This window comes from Ceratotherium simum, chromosome 37 (assembly GCF_057802395.1).
Source record: "Ceratotherium simum simum isolate JZ-2026a chromosome 37, ASM5780239v1, whole genome shotgun sequence".
Taxonomy (NCBI): domain Eukaryota; kingdom Metazoa; phylum Chordata; class Mammalia; order Perissodactyla; family Rhinocerotidae; genus Ceratotherium; species Ceratotherium simum.
The window spans coordinates 21,725,396-21,752,323 of record NC_141936.1 but is presented as its reverse complement, the minus strand read 5'-3'; positions in this window follow the sequence as shown (position 1 = coordinate 21,752,323).

Here is a 26,928-nt window from a genome sequence, read left to right as displayed (position 1 = left end):
CATGGACTTATTTATGGTTTGTTTATCCACTCAGTGTGGAGCAGTTGTGGCCTGTGACTTTCAGCTCCAGGGTGCCTTAACAGATTTGGGGTAAACTGGCAGTGTCAGATTATATCATTGCACTGGGCTTTTCAGTTTCCTCCTGCAAAGCTAACCCAGCATCAACCCCCAGACACTCAGGCACAGTGGGATTTCTAGAAAGACACCAATGACCCCATTGGCCAACAGGCTGTCAGAAAGCTTGCAACAGGTGAGAAGCTGATGAAACTAAGAGAATGAAATTCTCTTCTCATCAGACTCAGAGGATGGGAATAAATGTGGCCGGCATGAAGCTACAGCTGTGGAATATGAGACATCACCATGATGTCTGACACAAGAAAACTAAAGGCTGAAGGTGAAATCTGAAAGCATCAAGGTGAAGTCTCCATGGTCCTAGGAGCACCAGTGCACACTGCTGGAGGGTCAGAGCTGCACCGAGAAAGTAGATTTCTGCAATGATGGGACATAGGCATTTGAAAACCCTTGTGCACAATGAACAGTAGAGCTGATGGAAAAAACAGGATTGACACTTTGTTCAAAACCTACCTAGTAACCAGTGCATAAACAAAAATAATTGGTATCTCAGTGTCATTGGGCATTAAAAATGCACAATGACTGTCAAGTGGATTTGTGGGCAGCCTGCTATATTTAGAGCAGGTCTGACAGATGCTGGGCAGTGCTGATGGCAGTGGGGCTCTGAGCTGTTGGCGCTGCTCTTAAGGGGGTCAAAGAGCTCCTACAACTGTCATAGGCCTCTGGGGTGAGGTCCTGGGGAGGAAGCACTGAGTGCAATGAAAATGTTTTAATTTTCTTACAATACAGTTGAAAAGTTCCTTGTGCCTGTGCAGGAGCCACAATGGGGGCTTTTCTTCTTTCTTTCCACTGTTCTATGTTATACTGATGTCACCCCTCCATATGTAAATGGTATAAATTAATTTGCATTACACAAATACAAGTAGTAGCAAAAGAATCCATATGAGATAAATGTATGGCCTGAGGCCCTGGGAACTAATGCTTATGTGCCTATGAGATAGACGCATAAGAATCTAAGATCTTGAGTGGTGTCAACAAAGATGGAGCTTGTATTTGACCTCGAGTTTGGCAGGTAGAAGTCTGCAAGGCCTTAAGAAGTCTGTGCAGCAATCAGGAAGCTCAAAGGAGTGGTGGGTGAGAGATTGGAGGCTCTGAGAGAGATGGAGGAAAATGGGGCACTGATGTGGACTCACTTCCCAAACACTAAGTTTTGGTTACACTTCCAGACAGAAGAGAGCAGGGAGGATGTGGTGAGCAAAGGAGGTTCAAATATTGTAGAGATTCTATGAAAGTCTATCCTTTTCCCAGAAATCACAGATCGAAGGGGAAGTCGGAGAGAATGACAGCAACATTATTCAACATTAGTCAGCAACACAGCAACATTATTCAAATGCTTTCATTAAGTTATTGAGGAATTCTGGCTTTAATGTATATCACTTCTGAGAGGAGAGGTAGTTGCACAGACTACCAGCAAAATGTCCACACACTAGGACCCAAAACCCCGGCAACACAGCAGACATCCAGTAACTAGTAAATCAAACAAAGGAGAGGAGAAATCCACTGATAATAATATGGACCAGGTACAACACTATTAATACTTTTATCTAATTTCCACAACTCAAGTTTCTACCCTGGCTTTTATTCAAACATGTGCTAGATCATCAAATGATACCAATATGACCTAAAAGAGATATTGTTCTTCCATGAAACGATTTATTCACTGAGAAATATTGGATAGAGTGATCACAACAAGATCCTGAACCTGCACAGGACCTTGATATTGAACCTCTTAATCTCAAGTTCATGGCCCCACTGAGCAATAAGCCAATCACTGAGACATCATGCTTAGAGATGGAGAAAGGTTTATTTTAATTGACCAAAATGAGAAAGTGGGAAGATAGCTTCTCTCAAATACACTTTAACAAGAGAAGAGAGCAGGGAGTTTTATAGAAATAAGGAGCTTGGGAAAAGGAGTTTCAGAGAAACAAAGGGGAAATCCGTGTTTCTGTCACTCCAGATAAGCCCTTGGGCAGTCAGACTTCTGGGCATCAACAGCAAGTGGGGGCTGGTTATCTGGTGATGGTAACTTCCTTGAAGACATTCTTTTTCTTCTGCAAAACAAGCTCATATAAATCCTTGTGACCCTTGAGTCATCTCTCAGATTAAACAAGAAAACAGCAAATTAACAAGATTAATTTGTTTTCGTTTGTGTCTGTGATGGGAACAAGGTTGAAGGGTAATCATGTTCTTATTGAATATTTACTGTAACACTCAGGTACCCGGCTTCAACCTCACCAGATGATTTGGTCTAAGTCCCCAACTCCTGACTATACCTTTAAAGAAATTATCAAGTTCAAGGAAACCAAGAGAGAGATGTCAAACAGGAAATCATGAGTATTTCACATAACTTATTTGATGTAGATGGCTTAACCACACAGACAAAAGTATGCAAGTCAAAGAGTAAAAATTACACACTGTACCAATTTATAAACAATTATTCTCAACCAGTATCTCTAGTTTTAAGCATAGATGATTGAATGAATGAATGAATGAATGAAATCTTTAGACCTGAGATATCTTTCAGCGACACCTCTGGGAACTTAGCAATTCAGTTTAAGTACATCTTTAACATCTCTGTTTGCAAGCATTATACTTGATGTTCTGCAGGTACAAAGACGAATCCTTAGACTCTCTGTTCTCTAAGGTTTATTGGGGGTGGATCCAGGTTTTGTGAAGCCTTCAATTTACCAAGTCTATGAGATCCTCTTAAAGAAAATAAATACAAATTTACAAATACAAAATTGCTAAGTATTCTCCCAGGCCCTTGGAAGAAGCAGGTGGTAGTAAGGGGCCCTGAGCTGAAATTCATCAACTTCTTGGTAAACCTATCCCTGCTGTTTAGAACACGTTTCTCCAGGTATTAGGAGCTTGAGAAAACAGCCCGCGTCCAGACCTTCTCCTCTCCCCTGCCTACTAACTCATGGCATTACATGGACCTGGCTTCATTGCTACCCATCTCCCAAGATGAAAGCCTCACTCTGTTGCCAGGAGCATTTGCTCAGCATGCCGGTGGATGGGTTGGAGAGGTGAGGACTCTTTTTACTTCTTCCATCCATCCGTCCAGAAAAAAACACTGCCCCTGTACGATCCGTGAATTAAGCCCTGTGTTGTATTGCAGGAATATATAGACAAATGGATACATTGACGTATTAGTTCTCTATCGCTGCATAACAAATTACCACAAATCTAGCAGCTTAAAAAGACACACATTTATTATTTTACAATTTCTGTGGGGCAGGAGCTCCAATGCAGCTTAGCTGGGTCCCCTGGTCAGGCTCTCGCCATGCTGTACACAAGGTATTGGCCCGGCTTCTTCCTCATCCAAAGACTGGAGCAAGGAAGAATCCACTTGAAGCTCGTTCAGGTTGTTGGAAGGACTCGTTTCCTCTAGTGTCTGAGTGAAGGCTCCAGCTCCTTACTGGCTCTCAGCCCTCAGATCCTAGAAGCTGCTCACAGCTCCCCACCACAAGGGCCTCTCCATAGACAGTTTATGACATGCTTGTTTGCACACTCAGGGATGGAGGGAGAATTTCTCTCTATAGTTTTCTAAGACAGAGCCTTATATAAGGAAACATACTCACTGGAGTGACATCCCAGCACCTGTACCATATAATATAACCTTTGTTCTATTCTATTGGTCAGAAGCAAGTCATAGGCCCAAGGGGATTCTACCAGGGCGTGGATCATTGGGGGTCACCTTAGGGTGTGTCCTCCACTATCCACTTTGAAACTTCAAGGAGCTCACATTTCAATAACTTGTTTCAGATTACTGGAGCCCACTCTCATTTTAAATATTTGGAAAGTTCTTCTATCTATATTACATTAAAATCTGTTTAATTTAATCCAAGAAGAGCAATGCTCCCATGTAGTAGGTGATGGGAGTCCTTGTGATTCCAACTGTCAGAAACACAGCTTATACTATGTGTATGTAGATATGTAGATATAGCTACATATGTCTACATATGTCTAATACATTCAAAAGAATATTTGTAAATGTTGAAGCACAATAATAAAATGAACTCATGTACCTACATTCCAATTAAGACCTAGACCGCTACCAACCCCATTCTATATAACTGTGTATGTCTTCCTATCCATTCTCCTACTTCCCAGACGTAATCATTCTCCTAAATTCAGTCTCTGTAATTTCCTTGCCTTTTTGATAATTTTATCACACGTGTATTTAACAAAAAAAAAATTGCGTGCACTTTTGCTAAATTCTAAACTTTATAAAAATGGCAAGACACACCACAAAGTTTTCTGCAACTGAAGTTTTCCACAGAACATTATGTTTTTATTCTTTCCAGTTTTTACTATTATGAATAATGTTGCTGTGAACATTCTTACATGTCTCCTAGTATACATATGCAAGGATTTTTCTGGAATATATACCTAAAAATAAAATTGTTGGATCTCAGGGAATGCAAATATTCAACTTTACAAGAAATGACAAATTGTTTTCCAAATTGTTTTATTAATTTAGGTTCAGCTTATGGGTTTCCTTTCATCTACTTCCTCACCAACGCTTGGTTTTGCAAGATTTCTTGATACTGCCAACTGCTAAGCTCTAAAGAATATTTTGTTTTTATCTTAGTTTGTATTTTCTTGGATATTATTAAGACTAAGCATTTTATGTGTTTATTTGCTATCTATATTTTCTTCTGTGAAATGCTGGTTGAAATCATTTGCCTGTTTTTCCATTGTTTATATTTTTCTTGCTGATCTGTGGAAGTTCTTCCTATATTCAGAGGCTAAACCTTTGTTAATTCTTGTGTCAATAAAATATCTTCTTATATGGCTTGTTTTCACTATATAATATCTTTTTTTCTTTCTTTCTTTCTTTTTTTTTTTTTTTTGCTGAGGAAGATTTGCCCTGAGCTAACATCTGCTGCCAATCTTCTTCTTTTTGTATGTGAGCTGCCACCACAGCATGGCCACTGACAGACAAGTAGTGTAGATCTGCACCCGGGAACTCAAACTGGACTGTGGAAGCAGAGCATACCGAACTTAACCACTAGGCCACTAGGTCCTATAATACTTTTTTTTTTTTTTTTTGGTGAGGAAGATTGGCCCTGAGCTAACATCTGCCAATCCTCCTCTTTTTTTTTGCTGAGGAAGACTGGCCCTGGGCTAACATCCATGCCCATCTTCCTCTACTTTATATGGGACGCGGCCACAGCATGGCTTGACAAGCGGTGCATTGGTGCGCACCCGGGATCCGAACCGGCGAACCCCGGGCCGCCGCAGCGGAGCGCGCGCACTTAACCTCTTGCGCCACTGGGCCGGCCCCCCATAATACTTTTTAATAGAGAGAAATTTTTATTTTTATTATAGTCCAATGTATCAATCATTTCTTTGTGGTTAGCCTTTCTGTGCCCTATTTAAGAAATCCTTCCCTATTTCAAGGACAGGGAAAATAAAGATATTTTCAGTTTTTTAACTGAAAAAAATCTAAATGAATGGCGAGCCTAACAACACAAAGATGTAATTATTTTCCTACTTACTGATTTATACATCCAGTATAATACCCACTAAAAAAGTCCTAAATGATTCTTTAGAAACCTGACAAGTTTATTCTAAAATTTATAGGGAAGAACAAAGGACTGTGAATAGCCAGGACATTCCCCAAACAAAAGCATATGGTCATCGAACTTACCCTACCATACATCTGTATGTATACTTATATACCAATATAATGATATATATCTATATACATATATGTACATAATATATATTTATATACTTATATGTATATAATCACTATTTTTATTTAACTCTATGCATTTATATAAGTATATATCACATATATATAAATTATATATACTTTTAAGAATATACTTGTAAAATTATATAAGGATATTTATATAACATATAATTACATATATATGCATATATACATAAGTATATATTAGATACATACATGTATAAATATATATTTAAATCTATGAAATATGTATTGGATTTCATCAGATGCTTTTTTGGCACCTATTGAAATGATTGAATATTTTTTTCAATGTGAAGTTCATGTGGTAAATTATATTTATCAATCTGCAGTGTGAAACCACTGTTGTTTTGTGTAGTAAACTTCATTTTATTGTGATGTACCATAGTTTTATATATCATTCAATTTATTTGTTAATGTTTTGTTTAAACAATTTTACATCTATGTTTGTGAGTGAGACTGACCCATAATTTTCCCTTTTTTTCCTGTCCTTGTCTGGTTTTGGAATCAAGATCACATTGACCACATAGAGTGAATTGAGGAGAATTTTCTTTTTCTAATCTCTAAAAGAGTTTCGTAATTTTGGAGCAGTCATTTCCTTGACACTTTGTAAGTACACATGGGCACGTCAGTACTCCCTGGTTAGGCCTGGCATTGAACTTGATTGTTTAAGACACACACTATACTCGTTGTTAATGAATTCAAATTATGCCTTGCAAACTAGCCTGTAAAATAATTAGGGCTTATTGTTTCCTTCGCAGGATTATTGTTAACCACAGATTGAATTTCATTCATTTTTATAGAACCTTTCAGGCTTTCTATTTCTTATTGAGTCAAATTCGATGTTACTGTTTTTGAGGAATTTGTTCATTTCATCTAAGTTCCTAAATTTTTTGCCACAAACTTTTCCATGCTATTTTCTTATTTTTGTACCTCCACCGTGTCTAGTTATGCTCCTTTTTCACTTCCAATATTTTTATTTGTGCCATCTCTTTCTCAATCGTCTTGGCAGAAGTCTTCTCTCTGAAAACCTTAATAAAACAGAAGTCCTGCTTTGTTGGTCTAGTTCACTTATTTATTTCATTTGTTTTCCATTTCTTTAATTTCAATTCTTATCCTTATTATTTCCTTTCTTCAACTTCCTGGAATTTATTCTGTTTGCTTTTATAATGTCTTAATCTAGATTCTTAGCTCATGACTTTTCAGTTACTAAAAAGTAACTTTTCGTCTTCTTTTCTAATTTAATTATACTAGGCTGTAACTTTCCTTCCTAGCAGTATTTTCCCTAGTTTCTAAAGGTCGTATATACAGTACTTTTATTCTCATTTAGCTGTAAGGATTTTTTAAATGTTATCCTTACTTCTTTTTTGACTCATAAGATAATCAGAATTTTTTAAATTAAGAAATATATGGATGTATTTTGATTTATCTTTTTGCTAATGGTTCCTAACTTAGTTTTGCTTTGATCCTAGAGCATGCTCTATAGATATCTACATGTTGGGCATTTCTCGAGATTTTTGATATAGCCTGGAATATGGTCAGCTTTTATAAACATTCCACCTGAACTTCAAATGAAACTACGTTGTTACTTTTTGGATATGTCTTCTCTATAGTCATTAAATAAAGCTTGTTGTTTTAATATTCTATATTTATTAATATAATAGCCATCATCATCATTTTTGTTTTACTTCTTCAGCTATTAATAATTGAGACGTGTGTTAAAATCTCTTGTAAAGACAGTAGATTTGTACTTTTCTCTCTGTAGATCTATTTTATTTATTTATTTTAAGCATAGTTATTAGGTATTTTTATAATTGTTAAATCCTCTTATGGAAATAACCATTTTATTACTATGTAGTAACTCTCTTTTACTGATAATGCATTTTTTATTTGCAGAACGATAAATATATCATTTATATAAATTTTGAAAAAATGCAAATATTTTTTATAGATGTTGTAAAAGAGGATATTAAAATGAGATTTTTCCTATTGACCTACGAGTGTGTCCCCCAGGCTGAAAATACCTATCCATTCTAAAGAGGTTATATGTGTGCCAAATCATCTTCTCCAAGTCTGTGGCTAGTCTTATTTTTTTTTTTAATGGTGCCTTTTGGAGATCTAATATACAGCATGGTGACAACAGTTAATGATACTGTATTGTATACTTGAAAGTTGCTGAGAGGATAGATCTTAAATCTTCTCAACACACACACACAAACACATGCAATAGAAACTATGTAGAGGTGACAGATAAGTTACTTAGCTTGATCGTGGTAATCTTTTCACTATATATGTGTGTGTATATATATATAAAGTTGTACACCTTAAATATATACAACTTTAAATGTTAAAGATATCTCAATAAAGTTGTTTAAAAAAGATGCAAAATAATGAAAGATAGATAAATTCAACAACATAATTTTTTTTTATTGATGTTTTAATGGTTTCTAACATTGTGAAATTTTGGGTTGTACATTTTTGTTTGTCCATCACCATATATATGATTCCCTTCACCCCTTGTGCCCACCCCCCACCCCCACTGCCCTGGTAACCACAGTCCAGTTTTCTCTGTCCATGTGTTGGTTTATATTCCACATATGAGTGAGATCATACAGTGTTTGTCTTTCTCTTTCTGGCTTATTTCACTTAACATAATACCCTCCAGGCCCATCCATGTTGTTGCAAATGGGACGATTTTGTCTTTTTTTATGGCTGAGTAGTGTTCCATTGTATATATATACCACATTTTCTTAATCCAGTCATCAGTTGAGGGACACTTAGGTTGCTTCCACTTCTTGGCTATGGTGAATAATGCTGCAATGAACATAGGGGTGCATAAGCCTCTTTGGATTGTTGATTTCAGGTGCGTTGGATAGATTCCCAGTAGTGGGATGGCTGGATCATAGGGCATCTCTATTTTTAATTCTTTGAGGAATCTCCATACCGTTTTCCATAGAGGCTGCACCAATTTGCATTCCCACCAGCTGTGTATGAAGGTTCCTATTTCTCCACATCCTCTCCAACATTTGTTGTTTTTTGTCTTGGTGATTATAGCCATTCTAACGGGCGTGAGATGGTATCTTAGTGTTGTTTTCATTTGCATTTCCCTGATGATTAGTGATGTTGAGCATCTTTTCATGTGCCTATTGGCCATCTGTATATCTTCCTTGGAGAAGTGTCTGTTCATTTCCTCTGCCCGTTTTTTGATCGGGTTGTTTGTTTTTTTGTTGTTCAATTGTGTGAGTTCTTTATATATTATGGAGATCAACCCCTTGTCAGATGTATGTTTTGCAAATATTCTCTCCCAGCTGGTTGGTTGTTTGTTCATCTTGATTCTGGTTTCATTTGTCTTATAAAAGCTCTTTAGTCTGATAAAGTCCCACTTGTTTATTTTTTCTTTAGTTTCCCTAGTCTGGGTAGGCATGTCATCCGAAAAGATTCCTTTAAAACCAATGTCAAATAGTGTGTTGCCTATATTTTCTTCTATGAGTTTTATAGTTTCAGGTCTCACCTTCAGGTCTTTGATCCATTTTGAGTTAATTTTTGTGAATGGCGATAGCACATGGTCCACTTTCATTCTTTTGCATGTGGCTGTCCAGTTTTCCCAACACCATTTATTGAAGAGACTTTCCTTTCTCCATTGCATGTTCTTAGCACCTTTGTCGAAAATTAGCTGTCCGTATATGTGTGGTTTTATTTCTGGGCTTTCAATTCTGTTCCATTGATTTGTGTGTCTGTTTTTGTACCAGTACCATGCTGTTTTGATTACTATTGCTTTGTAGTATGTTTTGAAGTCAGGGATTGTGATGCCTCCTGCTTTGTTCTTTTTTCTTAGGATTTCTTTAGCTATTCGGGGTCTTTTGTTGCCCCATATAAATTTTAGTATTCTTTTTTCTATTTCTGTGAAGAATGTCATTGGGATTCTGATTGGGATTGCATTGAATCTGTAGATTGCTTTACGTAATATAGACATTTTAACTATGTTTATTCTTCCAATCCACGTGCATGGGATATATTTCCATTTCTTTATGTCATTGTGGATTTCTTTCAATAATGTCTTGTAGTTCTCATTGTATAGGTCCTTCACCTCCTTGGTAAGATTTATTCCTAGGTATTTTATTCTTTTTGATGCAATTGTAAATGGTATTATCTTTTTGAGCTCTCTTTCTGTTAGTTCATAATTAGCATATAGAAATGTAACTTATTTTTGTAGATTGATTTTGTACCCTGCAACTTTGCTGTAGTTGTTAATTGTTTCTAATAGTTTTCCAACAGATTCTTTAGGGTTTTCTATATATACAATCATGTCATCTGCAAATAGTGAGAGTTTCACTTCTTCATTACCTATTTGCATTCCTTTTATTCCTTTTTCTTGCCTAATTGCTCTGGCCAAAACCTCCAGTACTGTGTTGAACAGGAGTGGTGAGAGTGGGCAGCCCTGCCTCGTTCCTGTTCTCAGAGGAATGGCTTTCAGTCTTTCCCCATTGAGTATGATGTTAGCTGTGGGTTTGTCATATATGGCCTTTATTATGTTGAGGTACTTTCCTTCTATTCCCATTTTATTGAGAGTTTTTATCATAAATGGATGTTGTATCTTGTCAAATGCCTTCTCTGCGTCTATTGAGATGATCATGTGGTTTTTATTCTTTGTTTTGTTGATGTGATGTATCACGTTGATTGATTTGCGGATGTTGAACCATCCCTGCGTCCCTGGTATAAATCCCACTTGATCATGGTGTATGATCTTTTAAATGTATTGTTGTATTCGGTTTGCCAATATTTTGTTGAGGATTTTTGCATCAATGTTCATCAGCGATATTGGCCTGTAATTTTCTTTCTTTGTATTGTCTTTGTCTGGTTTTGGTATCAAGGTGATGTTGGCCTCATAGAATGATTTAGGAAGTGTTCCATCTTCCTCTATTTTTGGAATAGTTTGAGGAGGATGGGTATTAAATCTTCTTTGAATGTTTGGTAAAATTCACTGGAGAAGCCATCTGGTCCTGGACTTTTATTTTTGGGTGGTTTTTGCTTACTATTTCTTTCTCTTTACTTGTTATTGGTCTATTCAGATTCTCCATTTCTTCTTGGTTCAATTTTGGGAGGTTGTATAAGTCTAAGAATTTATCCATTTCTTCTAGATTGTCCAATTTGTTGGCATATAATTTCTCATAGTATTCTCTTATAATCCTCTGTATTTCCATGGTATCCATTGTAATTTCTCCTCTTTCATTTCTAATTTTATTTACTTGAGCCTTTTCTCTTTTTTTCTTAGTAAGCCTAGCTAAGGGTTTGTCTATTTTGTTTATCTTCTCGAAGAACCAACTCTTTGTTTCATTAATCCTTTCTACTGTTTTTTTGGTCTCAATATCATTTATTTCTGCTCTGATTTTTATTATTTCTCTCCTTCTGCTGGCTTTGGGCTTTGTTTGTTCTTCTTTTTCTAGTTCTGTTAGGTGTAATTTAAGGTTGCCTATTAGGGCTTTTTCTTGTTTGTTAAGGTGGGCTTGTATCGCTATGAGTTTCCCTCTCAGGACCGCTTTTGCTGCATCCCATATGGTTTGATATGGTAACAACATAAAATTTTTAAATGATTATTTCTCAAAAGATGACAATACCTTTTGTTTAATTTTTATTTATTTATTTTTGTGTGTGTGAGGAATATTAGCCCTGAGCTAACATCTGATGCCAGTCCTCCTTTTTTTCCTGAGGAAGATTGGCCCTGGGCTCACATCTGTGCCCATCTTTCTCTACTTTATATGGGACACCACCACAGCATGGCTTGACAAGCGGTGTGTCAGTGCGTGCCCAGAATCCAAACCTGCGAACCCCGGGCCGCCGAAGCGGAGTACACACACTAACTGCTGCGCCACTGGGCCGGCCCCAATATCTTTTGTTTTAGATGGTTACCAAAGTCTTCTTTTGGTTAATATTTTTTATGCTATGCCTTTTTCCATTCTTTCATTTTTCATTCTTTCATTTTCAGACACTCCATCTCTTTGTTTCAGGTGAATTTCTTGTAGAGTATCATGGGATATTCTTTTAACTCCAATGACAGTCTCTGTTTTTTAAATGATGGGTTTAGTCCAGTCAGATTATCAAAATTATTTGTATATTTGCATTTGTTTCTATCATCTTCTTTTACTCCTTATTTATTTACATTTTTATGCTTTTGTTTTGTCCTCCCATCTCTCAGGACATCCTCCTTCTGTCTTCCTGTCTCTTAACATGCTTTCCTGCTTTCTTTGGTAATTTGTTCATACATATCTTGCAGTTCAATAATAATCTCTTAGTTTGTGTCTAATATGTTGTTTTCCCATACATTGAACATTTAATTTTAACAATTTTATTTTTCTTTTTTATGTTCTATTTGTATCTTTTTCAAATCTGTCTGGTAATCTCTCTGGTCTCTTTTTGTTTGTTTATTTTCTTTGAAAGGTCCAATAAAGGAAACTGGATTTTTGCATGAAGTCTAAAGGACGTAATTGGGCTCTGAAATGGCACCTATTTATAATCTCTCGTTTTCTTTCAAGTACTTTAGATGCTTTCTGATTAATTTTCACCACCCTGTAGTTTTCACATATCCCAAACATAACATAGGGCATGACTCTCTGTGAACTATTATTAGCATTAGTAATAACCCCTTAATAAAAATGAAATTCCAGAGCTCATCCCATCCATCTTCTGCTTGATACAGAGAAGATTTTTTTAGCCAATAGTTACCAGGCAAGTGGAATATTCTCCTGATGTCATTTATCTACAGAATTATTCTTTAATTTGCCTATAATTGCCCTTGGGCAAGGCTAAACCCAAGGACAGATTGATGACCCACTGCTCTTCAGCCCAGCCAATTAGGCACAGTCCACATTACCACCCTGTGCTACAGCTCAGATGTTATCCAGAAGCCCAAGGGGAACGTCACTGAGCCCCACTCAGTGACAGGACCATGGCTCCAGGGTTTGGCTTAAAAGTGATTATTGCTGATGGAAAAAGTTTTTTCCCAAAATACCACTGTGTTGACTCTATTACTAAACCAGTCTCCCACGCTGGACTAGGTATCATCAGAGTCAGGGAATGCAAGCGCGTTGCTGGTGGTAGGAATGGAGAAGGAATTCTTTTCTCCACAGCCTAGGTTTCTCCTCAGCCTTTTGAGAAAGGACAGTATTGAAGTTACTCTCACATGACTACAGCCCTCTATTCTACAGGTGACTCTTACCCACTGCGTTGGACCCAGAAAGAATGAGAGCAAGTCCAGATAGTGACATCCATAGATGACCACTGAGTCCCCTTGACCAACCCATACCTTTCACCCAGTGAGCAATCGCCGTACCTTATTCTTCTTTTTCAAGGAATACAGCAGCTATTCAAGGAATAGAAATTATCACAGTTTATCGAGGGATTGCTAGGTACAAAAGCATTTTCCATATGTCATCTAATTTAACACTTACAACATCCCTATGAAACAGGTACCATTAGTAGCTTATAACCAGAAAGTTGCAGAGCCAGGGTAAAGACAGCCGCTTCCTTGCTTTATATCACTTATCTTTATAACAACTCCATGAGACAGGTTCTGTTCCCTTTGTACAGCGAGGAAACCAAAGCATAGAGAGGTTGGGTAACTTGTGCAACATGTCAAAGCTTGTACGTGGCAGAGCAGGGGACGACACCAGGGCAGCCTGAGTGGAAAGACGGTGCTCTTAAACATGCACTGTGCCGCTGAATGTCTCCACCAGCCAATAAAACCAGAGGGTGTAGTGAGTGGTTTGATGCATATCACTTCATTTTTTAATGCTATTTGACCATTCGATGTTAATAAATTTCTGCTGCTGCCCAGCTTCCCATCTGAAGCTTGTATTTATATTAATATATACTTTAAGAGAAGAATGTTCGGGTAGAGTGAGAATAAATAAACAGTGGTCCAGTCTGGAAATGAAGTGGAAAAATGGATGCAGAAATTTATTGTCATTGACATGCAGGAGAACCTTCTTTTGATGTACAGTTGTGATTTGTTTTGTCTTCCTTTATGTATTGAAGAGGGAAGTGTCCATTCTCTATTATTTAGAGCAGGGTTTCTCCACTCCAGCACTGATGAGGGAACTGAAGGGATAGCCAGAGACCACCAGTGTGTTCTGAGGACTCAGCGTCAGCAAACTTAAAGTGTGTTGGAACAAATGCTTGGTAATAAAGGGGGAAATGGCACCTCTTATTTACCAGAATATCATATGCATATCATTTAACTCGTGATAATCCAACAAAGGAGATATAGTTTATCATTTCTGCTTTATAGATTAGGACAGGAATGGCAAAGAAGTTGAAAGACTTTTCCAAGGTTAGAAAGTGAAGGAACTGGCAGAGGACAGAGCTGTCTGACTAAAATGTCTACGCTCTTTTCAATGCACCCTATGGATATGGGGAGAATCTTCTAGAGACAACATGGAACCATCACTATGAGACTGTCCTTTCATTCATTCATTCATTTACAAAATAAATGCACACCTACTCTGTGCAGATACTGTGTTCTCTACCAAGGATACAAAGATAAATAAAATCTCATCCAGGCTTACAGAGCTCAGATTAGTGAGAGAAAAAGGTATGTTAAAAAATTACAACGTGCTGAACACAGTGAAGGAGATATATACGCAGAGGGTGCTATGTAAGCATAGAAGAGGGGAACATCATGCAGCCTGGGAAGGGTGATGTGGAGGGTTCTCAGGGAAGGCTTCACGGAAGAGGTGGTATGCCAGCTGAGCCCAGGGAAGTCAGGAGCTGAGATTTGTCCTAGGAAATGACAGAGATCTCACAATTTACTGCTACAAGTCAAATGCTACAAATTGCAGTTTGGATCTGACAACAGAAAAAGGCACTAAAAATATTCATTAGAAGGAATGACAGAGTGTGTTGGGCTAGGATGTCACTTCCCCGGGGAGTAAGTAGGAAGACTGATTGCCATTTGTATTAGTCAAGGATTTCCAAAGAAACAAGAGAGAGAGAAAGAGTGAGAGATTTAAGGAATTGCTCACACAATTATTGTGTTCGGCAAATACAAAATCTGGCAGGGTGGAAGTTCAGGTGAAAGTTGATAGTTCCATCTTGAGTCTGAATTCCACAAGGCAGGTCAGCAGATGAGTAAACTCAAGCAGAGTTTCTACTCTATTGGTCTTGAGGCAGAATTGCTTCCTTTTTGGGAAACCTCAGTCTTTGCTCTTAAGGACTTCAGCTGATTGGATGAGGCCCATCTGCGTTATGGAGGGTAATCTGCTTTACTCAAAGTCTACTGATATAAATGTTAATTACATCCCTCCCCATCTAAACTGGTGTTTGACCCAACAACTAGGCACCATAGCCTAGCCAAGTTGACACATTTAATTACCAACCTTACCATTGTTGGTCATTTATTAATCTCTCCCAGAAAGCATGATAATTTCCCACCTGAAAACCTACTGGAGTTGGGAGGTGAGAATCTCTGCAGACACATGTGCTACAGGCTTCGGGTCCTCTCAGGAAGCTGTGGCCTGCGGCTGGGGCAGGAAACACACGGGCTAAATTTTGTTGAATATTTTAATATACTCCTAGCATCATAAATCCTGATAAGCACTAGCCCTAAAGCAGGTCTCTGAATGAGACAGAGGAATTCTTAAGGTTTTGGTAGTTCAACATCCATTTTAAATACACAAAAGAGTTTGCTTTTTAATGAACCATAAGATGAATTTTTTCATAAAATGATAAATGAGGTAGTGATTTTTTACTGGGAGGAAACATTGATGTGTTTCTAATGTGATGCACTAAAATGCCTTGGCTTGAGCTGTGTGTGTGTATGGATGTGTGTTAGTTCATTCCTGTGTCTTAACTGACAAGGAGATGAAATGATTTCATTTGGGTCTAATACACCAGAATCTGCCTGAGCATATATGTGTATATAGATGCAATGAAGGCTCAGTTATTGGCACAATGAGGAGCATTTCTTTCTATGAGCATAATTTGTTGATTATATCAGGACTAATATTTCCACTTTTGAATAGTGAAATTGTCCAGGAAAGAAGCCTTCATTAGAGAAGTCTGTAAGATTATCTCCTTGGAGTTTACTGTCATTTTTTGATTTCTTCATTAAAAAAAAAACAAGCGTGTATAAGGAACGTACCAGATTTCCCAAAAAATCTTTAAATTAGTAACCAGTTAATTTACTGCAGAATCCACATGCTTTGAAAGGAAATGTGTACAAAGAAATCTTTCACAAATCTAAGATGAATCAGTCAATAAGAAAAAAAAAATATTTTTCCCCAGACTTCATCGGGAGGGCAAGGAGGGTGTCGGAAGTCCATGAGAAATGGCAGGCACCTCCAAAATAGATCTGATTACAAAAACAAGAATTTCACTCTGGTTTTGTAAAACGATGAGGGTGAGGGGGCTGGAAAGAACATGATAAATTATTCAGGTTTAAGAGACAGTGATAAAAATTTAAGTGCAACGCCGCCACTGAATCTTTGCACCAGCTGAATAAATTCAGATTAGAAGCTGAATCAGCATCTTGCCTCTGATTAAAACCAATTGAAAGCACAAAGACAGGAAGAGGAAAACCTCAGAAGCTTTTTGAAAATGACAGATAAATTGATCAAGCACAACCGAATCCCTAAGATGAAACAGTTTATTGATATTTACCACAGGCCAAAGGGTCCTTCCAGCTCTCTTCAAATGGAAAAACTTGTAATCAAAGAATCAAGTCTTACTTAAGCTCAGAAGTGATTATTACTTCATTAATTACAGTTGTGTCTACTCTTTCATTGTGAGCACATTTAGCCTTTCCCCAAGACCAGTACATTAGCCTCATTTCATCTTTAATCAGTGTATCCCTTTCCAAGCATGTTCTCTGCGTGCCTGGATCCAAACTGCCCATCAATAGCTCTATATGCCAAGTTGGTGGTCAACATTAGCCCTATGCTTGCCTAAGTTTGGCTACCACTATAGTTTAAAAAGCAAAATATAAGAAAACCTCCCCACACTACAATGAAATGAAAACAATTTTTTTCATATCTATTTTAAAACAGATCAAGAGATCCAGAGTAAATGTGAGTGAATGTCTTTTTCTTGTGCAGCTCAGTGATTAAAAGCATAGGTTTGGAAGCCAGGCTCTCTGGGTTCAAAGACAGGCCTGCCGCCCAAAAGAAGCCAGCTGCTCCACTTCCCTCAGCCTTCCTTATCTCTAACACGGGGATAATTACAGGGTTGGTTGTAAGGATTAAATGAGTTAAAACATGTGAAGGGCTTAGGACATGTCTGGTACATTGTAAGTGCTCAATAAATGTTAATTCTTACTAATATTGTGCTTACGTTAAACACATGCCACCCACCACACGGTTAGACGAATGGTCTGAGTGCGTAAGAGGAAAATCACCAGGCAGTCCACTGAGCCACTCATGTGCATCTGCTTCACAGCATAACTTGTCTGTCTGTTTATTTACGTAGAGAAAACTACCTGGGTAATGGCTAATGTCCATGTTCTCTCTCAATTTGGCTATGAGCCCTTAGGAGACATTTTAATGTCACGGTGTTGTGAAAATTACAGAATTCTATCCACGTCAGGTAATAAAGCCATTTAATGAGCCCATTCACAAATATCCATTGGGTAGTGCCCATGTACCCAGAACTATGCCAACTTTGAGGGCACAAAAGAACCAGAAGACACCAGAGAGCCCTCTAGACATTGTCAACCATTGAGGGAGAAAAAGGTGTATCCTGAACTACTGGAAGATTAAACTACGACGTGAATTATGTAATTAGAGACGGGGACACAATAAGGTAACATACCATAATGTGCTATTCGTGGGCTTAGAACTTTCTGCAAAGGAGAATGAGAAGCAGTGAAGCTGGAGTAGGGACCCGTGTGTTGAGAGTGGTGGGTGTGCACACATGTACTTACTCTAGCCTCTCGCTATAGGTGAAATTCCCTAGGCCCTACATCCCTGCATATCCTTCTTTTCCAAGGAAATTTTTAACCAGACAATTGTGGGGTGGGGGAGAAACTCCTTCAATGACAAAATGACATTATGCAGGGATGTTGGCAGTTTCTTATCCACTTCGTCTTTGCATGTGGCTCAAGGGAGTTTTCTCAGCAGTTAGCAGGGATACTGTGAGGGCAGGATAGGGCTGGAGATGCCCCAACCCGCCCTGAGAACATCCTGCAGACCAGCAACACACTAACCCCCATCCCTCTTCTTCGTGTCCTGCTGTTCTCCCTGGCAATTTCCAGGGCCCACAGAAGAACGTAAATGTCACCCTTAAACTATGTCAAACAGTGTCCCTTGGGAGGGGGAGTGAAATGTTTACATACAGGTCTTTGTTGATCCTAACCAAGATTTTGTTCCTGTCCCTGCCTTCCAAGGACATACCAGAGGGCACCGTATGGACCTGGCTTGCAGCCTGGTGTGACTGTCTGTCTGGGGGAAGGATCAGATTTAGGCTTGAGCATGTCAGTTGTGTTTCATTTTTTTTGAGCCAATTTATTGGCAAGTCAGTGACACAAGAGATTCAGGAAAGTTCATACAATAGCTTCCTCCCTGCCACTCCTCAGTAGCACCTTCTACTCCTCCTCCGTCAAACAGTTCATCCTCTTTGCCTAAACATTTCTGCGTTGGAAGGACAACCCGCCCAGCCTGTGGTTTCCAGTCACAGTGAGTGATGGGCCAGACTTACTTCCTTTGCGTGAAATTCCTGTCTGAGTGACCTCACCTTTGAGTGAATTAGGTTGTAAATTGCACTGATTCTTTTTTATGGTACTGCAAACCCATTTTGAGTGCAAGGCACTGTGCTTGGGGCTGGATGAGGATTTACAAAAAAAAGTCATATGTACTTGTTGCCCTCGTGTTGATAAGAATTTAGTATTACTGTGGGATTGGTAGGAAGTGAAGGCAAGAATATCAATTATTCTAATCCAAGGCAGAAGGCCAGGTAGATAACTCAGGAGAGGCTTTGGAAAGTTGTAGACAGAGGGAACAGCGTGAGCAAACGCATTGATGGAGGCCAGGTCAGGGGTATTTGCAGGCCACTGAGCAGTTCAATGGCAGAAGTGTTTGAAGGTCATAAGTCATTGAAAAGCACTCTTTTAGGTGAAGCACAGAATCTGAGAACAACTGCCAACTGTCCCTCTCTTAGGGATTCAAAACATGCCCTCTCTGGCATACCATACTCAATTTGGGGCCCACTTCAGTTTAGTTTACTGAAACTCAAAATGCATACTAAAGCACTTAAAAGTGGTCTCAGACACTGAGCTCTTGTGGTTTCTAAAAATCAGAGAATTGTTACTTGGGAGGGGGAGATGCACTAGCTACCCACTCTGCCCATCAGCTCCTGGGAAGTAACATACCAAAGTTACTGGGACAATCGGAGTCCCACGCTGAACAGCCTGTATCATTTTTCCAATATCTCTAATATTAGAAACTGGAAAACTGTGTAATTACTAAAACTATCAATCATTAGAATGGGATCCCTTGAGAACCAAGGAGCACTGAATACTTTTTGTCAAGAATTCTGTGAAAGGGACCCTGTGCTAAGTGGGAGACTGGCTCAACTCATGTTTCTGAACTCAAATCATGCTATGACCCCAAAAACTATTTATATTCCATAATATGGATGACGGGAATGAAGAAGAGGGAAGAGGCAGGAGAGAAAAGACATGAGTAGTCACCGGGCAACAGAGTAGAGAAGCAAGGAAGAGTGCAAGAAGGAAGAAGAGATTGCTCTTGCAACATATGGGCCAGTATTTGGAAAATGTTGAACAAGAATAACTCTAAATTCTAGCAGTATGAATATATTAAGTGAGGTCTTCAGTTTTGTGACAAAATTATGGACATTGTCATTTGGGTCATGAATTTTATAAGAGAACGGATTAGACTACCAACGTAGTTGGAAGGAGGGGGTTAAGGATCAGCTTTGGGATGAATCTGCATCATCAGTGACCTGCAAATACTGAGACCTGGGGATCCACAGGAGGGCCTTGAGTGGGATAGCTGGCATCTTTGCCCAGCACCCCGCATTACAGCAAGGGCTTGGAATCATGTCAAGTTAAAAAAGATCTGGAAGGTTTCTAGCTCTTCACCACCAACTAGCTGCGTGACCTTTCCCTTTGTAACACAAACCAAACCAGTCAGATTAAAATGACCAGCCTGTTGAATTGAGATAATTTATGTGACAGTGCCTTGAAGTAAATAAAAATCACTGATCCTAGTGAGGTATCATTATGCAAATCGAGGTGTAATGCGAGGTTCCTGATACCAGGGGTCTGGATGTCCTCCAGATCTCTGTCATCTTTAAACACATGCTCTTTTGCTTGTGGATATATTAGGGTAGATGCACACTGAGAATAGAAGATCTTCCAGACCCTCTAATACCTAGGCAACTACTGTGTGGTCAGTGGAAATTAGAAGCAGATGGGAGGAGGGCCGGCCCCGTGGCTTGGTGGTTAAGTGAGCGCGCTCCCCTGCTGGCGACCCGGGTTCGGATCCCGGGCGCGCACTGACGCACCGCTTCTCCGGCCATGCTGAGGCCGCGTCCCATATACAGCAACTAGAAGGATGTGCAGCTATGACATACAACTATCTACTGGGGCTTTGGGGGGAAAAAATAAATAAATAAAATCTTTAAAAAAAAAAAAAAAAAAAAAAAAAAAGAAGTAGATGGGAGGATAAAAATGAAAGATTTGGAATTATGCTTTACAGATTTTGGAGCCATTCTGGGCTTTCATTGGAATGGCAGAGGTGGCTAGGTTGTAAATTTTGTGATCAATAATTTCTTGTCTTTCTCTGAAAGTTTAACATAGTTCCTGGCACATAGAAGGTGCTCAGGCAACATTAGACCTCCAGCTACTTAGTGTGCATCATTGAGTATGAGCAAGGTGGTGCTGCTATAACAATCCTGCCCCCCAAAATATCAGTGGCCTAAAATAACAAAAATTACTTCTTAGTCATGTTACACATCTCCTGTGGCTTGGCTGTAGGTTACATCCCATCTCATCCTCATACAGGATTCAGTTCAACGAAGTAGCCACCATCTGGAGCACTGCTAGTCACTACCACAGAGGGAAAGAGCTCTGAATGGTTTCAGACCAGCAACTGAATGCTTTAGCATGGAAGTGACACTTATCACTTATACTCACAACTCATTGGCCGACACTAGTCCTGTGGTACCACCCAGTCAGAAGGGCACTAGGAAGTGCAATCCTACCATTCACCCAGAAGGCAGAGAACCTGAAATAGCAATGAATTAGACTAATGACAATTACATGACACATTGTTGTATGTGAATAAAATTCAGCCAGTCCAAGTCTGAGTGAAGGTATGCCAGTGCTCAAGAGACCATGGCTGAGTGCGCTTTAACCTTTCCCAAAGCCAATTGTCAATACTGTGGACACCAGCGGCCACAGGGGGACTTCTTTGGTGCAGGCGTGTACATGAATTAGTGTCATCGCTGATGTCATCTTTGTATTTTGCATCAAATAAAAGCTCAGTGTAAAGAGGGCCTCAGAGTGTGTCTCAGAGGAGACGAGTCCCACATCGGTGACATTTGTGTGACAAATAATAGATTGTTTAAACTTCTATGTTAGTATTTAGTAACAGTCTTCTTGATGTGAATATCCCAGGTAAGGATGACTAGAGGCTGTGCCAGTTATCAGCTGAGTATGAACCACCAAGATGTCCTCAGAGTCACTCCTCAATCTCCATCCATTAAGTTTTTTTATGGTGTACTTTAATCTATATAATGTATAAAATGTGCTTAGACCGTTGATGGATAAATAGTAGTCCCTTAAGTATTTTCTTATTGTGGTTGTTGCTGCTAAGTGTCCAAGTATTTCTTTGAGAAGCAATTCTCTCTCAAAAGTTTCCTGAGACCCCCTGCAAACCAGCTTCTGGGGAGCTCTTCCCAAAGATAACCAGACAATCCCAAACAATGTCTGAATCTCTCCTAAAACTCATATAATCCTCACAACAATTCTGCCTGCCAGAAACTATTATCTTCACATTGTACATAAGGGAACTAAAGCTCAGAGAGTTTAAATAACTTCCCCAAGGTCACAGAGTAAGAAGTGATAGAGCCTGGTTTCAAACTCAGGTCTGCCTGGCTTTGAACCCATTGTGGGATGGAGGGTTAGAGCAATGACTCTCGACTGAGGGTGATTTTGCACCCCTAAGGGACACTTGGCAATCTCTGCAGACATTTTCAACTGTCATAACTTGCGGGGGAAGGTGGGAGGGTGCTACTAGCATCTGGTGGAATAGTCTCCTACAACAAGATATTATCTGCCCCAAATGTCAATTGTGCTAAGGTTAAGAAACTCTGGATTAGAGGAAGATAAATTGCATCAAATTGTTGGGAAAGAATAATCAGAGGGGATGTCAGAAAGGACAGACTGAAAAACGCATCTGTGATTAGGGGATGAAGTAGGATTCTGGTAAGCAGAAGTGGAAGGCAGAGTATAGTGGAGAGAGCAGCATAAGCAAAGCAAGGGAAGGAACATAACATGTATTTGCAGAAAGCTAAAAGCCAACGCACAGGGAAGAAGCAGCAACAGAAATTGGGCAGGTAAGTTGGGACCCAATTTTGGGAAGCCTGGAATGCTAAGAATTTAAGTGCAAAGATCCTGGAACAAAACAAAACACTAAATGACCTCAGAGTACTTGTCTTGGGGCTGCCAATCCAGCTCACCAGAAACAAGTGTCCACACATAAGTCAATTCCCTTTTTATTCAAGCCTTCTGCATCAATGGGATCTATATATTGCCTTAGACCATCTTAGTCTTACCCCATGAGTTGAAGATGGGAACCCTATGGCCCAGGACATAAGGTACCTGCCCGTGGTCACTGGCAAGGTAGTCACTGGGCTGGAACCAGAATCTAATCTAATCGCAGACCCCGTCCTTATCCCCATTAAATTCACCATCTCACTATACGTTGGGCCCCTGAGATCCAAAAAACACAGCTGGCCTTTTCTCCCTTTAATTATCCCTCTTATACTTGTATAAAGAAGACCCCATTGGTGAATATTCTTCATTATTTTCCCCATTCCTCTTTGAAGCACCCAAATTGTGCAAGGCCAAATATTCTTGCCCAAACCAAATAGCATTTTTGTATCTAAAAAAATGTTCTTGAGGAAAGGGGGTAGGAAAAATTGGAAGGGCTCTTGTTTGCCCTTTGGAGGCACTTTCCGGGGATCGAGATTGGCCTGGGCAGGTATTTCCCATCTCCAGCATCACATGTGGGCTCAACTTTAATGAGGAATTGAGATTTGGCTACAAAGGCAAGTAACATAATCTTAAAAAGAATCCCAGGGACAGATCCAGTGGAGTCAGCTTGAGCACATAACCAATCTTCTTTGACCCACAGAACATTTCACAACCTAAGAGCTCGGTTTTGGAATTTTTGTATTTCTTCCTCCAGATTGGACAAAGGAAGTACATTCCCGAGACCATGCCACTGCAACATAAAGGTTATTTATTTCCAAACAAAAGAATTAGGAAATGTGAACTTTAAGGCTTTAAGACTAACATTAACTCATCTGCTGGAGACAGATGGTATTTAGTATTCTCAATAAGAGGCTGTAAAATGTGAAAACTTAATACATCTGGGGTGAGTCATCAGGGTGAGCTAATTTGCTAAAATCTTAGCTTTCGCATTTCCTGATTAGATTTTTTTCTTTTCGGTCTCTTGACCTGGCATCTGTGACCCTAACAATTTTCCATTCAACACGAGGGAAATATTTCGAATTTTCCTTTATTTGCACTCTCACCTAAGGTCATTCTAGGGTATCCTCCCAGGCTTAGTTTAAACCGTTGATGAAACGATTTGCAACAAAGACTTTAATATGAAAGTATCATTTCATATGAACATGTCAGGTCAGCTTGATACATAATATATCTACTAAAAAGCATATGTTTTTTTCTTTCTTTCTTTCTTGGCTTACTTTCCAATCATCTCCTATTAGTAGTACCTCCTTCCACCCCTGCTTATTTCTGCGGGGAATTTTTATGAGTCCCACCTATAATCTTTAAATTGGAAAGATAGAATTTTGGTTTTGCCTTTTTTAAATTAATGAGTCCCTTTAGTGTGCTGGATTTCTTATTAACTCTATGAAATAGAAATTTTCATCTCCATTTAATGTATTCAATAGATGTTTCTTAAATGTCTCATATCTGTGCATCTCTTTAGTAATTCCCATGACATTTGGGAAGCTGTGAAGGTCTAGTACATGACCAAGAGGAAAATGGTATTGTGATACATCCTCAGACTACAGCTCTAGACTGCGGCATAAAACATTTCTCTGCTTTTCTCGTTGAGTTATCAATCCATACAGACTTTTCCCCCAGGAGACATCCTGGAATTCCATCTCTCTTGGGCCTCCCTTCTTCTTCCTTTCTCTAAGGATGTCCTCAGTTTTTTCTGCCACTTTATCTGTTCCCTACAGTCCTGGCTTCACCTTGAAAGTGTGGCTGGTCAGATCTTTCAGGGGGAATCTTCTGCTAAACCAACGCACATTTCTTTTGCTAACATTTCTTGGAATTTAGAGGTAATCATTAACCTCATCTCTCCCACCTCACTTTGGAACCAACTGAAACTTAGACACAGGAGTCAGATGATGGGGAGAGAAAAATATCAGTTTGATGGCTAATAAAACTTCTTTGGGAACTATGCTCTGGATCCATGCCTGCAACTGAGCTTCTCAATACTTCTCAATTCTCAGAGCTAGACCTCAGGACCTATCCTCAACGAAGTATGAGGGTCTGCAGAGAAGCATCCCTTACCCAGATTCACTCTCTTACAGCCACTAGGCTCCAGCAGTAAAGAAAGAGAAAGTCTGTCCTCTGGACAGCCTCTGGTGGTTAGTCACACCTGGCCTCTGACCCTTCTGAGCTCAATAGGGAAGAAAGGGCAACAGCTGGCCCATGGAAAAAAAATTCAGAGGGACTGAGCCATATGTTTCTAAGCCCTAAAATTCAATCACACACTCACTTAAGACAAGGGTGGAGAAGGGGAGGAGAGTTCTTTTCTTTTCTGAGTAGTGCAGTGGAAATGCTCTCCCCTTTTTGAAAACATGAGGAGTCAAGAACGTCTTCTCTAACACTCTCAAGATTTCATTCTCTTAAACCATTAAGTTGTAATTAAACTCATGGTCCAGCAGGGCTTAGACTGTCCCCTCAGGTTCTCTCAGGGTAGTCCTAATCCCACTTTTGTGAGGTTCCTCTCCCCATGTCAACCTTCCCTCCATTGTGTAGATTCTCTGTATCCTGGCGGAAAGTTTAACCTTTGCTCTGGCGGGATCTAGAATGGGTAAGAATGTACATTAATTAAACACCCTAGGCTTGAAATCCATTGCCTGTTCTATATCCCACCTCAAGTTGTCACTAGCAAAGAAGCCCAATGTAATTCATTAGAAGTTATACAGCAAGTGCAAATAACAGCGATGCAACCCAAAATACCATGTCAGCAGGATGAGAATGACTCAAACTTGAATTTGAATCGCCTCCCAGTATAAACTCCAAGGGAGCAATTAATGTTCAAAATTCAAATCTTCCTTTACATTATAAGCCAAAGAAATAAGAGGCCAACGTTCTTAAATTAAAGACTATAGAAATTAAAGTCTAGATAATATCTTCTCCGTTTATTAAAAACAAGTTGGTTAGTTTCACATGGCAAGGTTCTCTTATTCCTTAATAGAGTGTTCCTTCAGCATCTACAGCCTCAAACTGAAATGGGAGTGGTTCCTTTAGGGTCTCCAATTAATTAAAACCAAGTTGTTAAGTATCCTCCTTTTGAAATTGTAAGAAGAGTTAATAGAAATGGAGTTATCATAGCTTATACCAATGGACTCACAAGCACAAATCCTAGCCCTAGAGCAGATATGCAAATATACATACATTTATGCATACATGCATACATGTGTACACACATACATACATACATTTCCCAGAACCCATTTTCTACTACAATCTAGATGCATGTTACTGTTTCCAAAGACCATAATAGTGGTGGAGGAGGCTCAGAGGGTATAGTAGCTAGAACAGTTTGGCGCACTTAAAAATCATTTCTGACTAACATCTCCCTTGCCTTCCTCTGTAAAAGAAGCTGGGTAGCTAACTACTTGATTTTCTTGGTCATTCCCCTGCCTGGATTATCCATGTGACACAAATCTGGCCAACATGGTATAAGTGAACGTCTGAATAAATAGTTAAAGCCTCAAGTAAAATCTTTGGACCCTCACTCTTCTTCAAGCCTAAAACACAGATGTGGATTTGGCAGATGCAACAGGTACCCTGTGACTAGGAAGGCAGAATCCATGTGATAAAAATGAAGGAGATGAAACAGAGGAAGAGCCTGGGTTCCTAATGGATCTCAGATCCATGGTATGCCTACTTCTGGATTTCTTGTTATGCCTACTTCTGGATTTCTTCCTATGTGAGAAAAGTAAATCTTTATGTCTTTAAACTGGGTAGGATTTCTGTGACTTTGCAGGTAAACACACTTCTGAGTGATTCAAGGAAAGAAGAAAATCCCAGTTTCAGCTTTACCAGAATGCAAGTCAGTCTGCAGTGGTTGCCCAAAGTCTACATCTCATAAGAGTTAAGAGAAATGTCCCATCAGTCGGCGATCTCCCTGGGGGAAACATCCACGAGTGCATACTGTTAGAAATTATATTGATGACATCACAGTCACCAGACCTCACTTGAAGTGTCCTTATTTCCCAATAGAACCCCTTAATTTCCGTTGTCTTTAGAGCTCCATGTTCCTGTAGCGACCTCCACCCCTTGTAGTGCTGAACTATTAAAACTGTTCCTTAGGCTGATCAACCTTGCCTCTAATAGGAGAATTTTGATGAATTACTATGTTAACATCTACTAAATCTTGCCAAAGACCACCTTCAGGAAGAAGGAGAGTGGGGAAAAATGAGAAGACAGGGTAAAAACTAACATTCTGCCAAAAGTGGAAGGTATTATGTCTGGCCTTTGGCTGCTATGCAACATTTACCAGGTGCAGATATTAAGGGACCCGCAGCTGGTAGGCTGGGCACAGTATATTCATCTGTAGGTCATATATCTT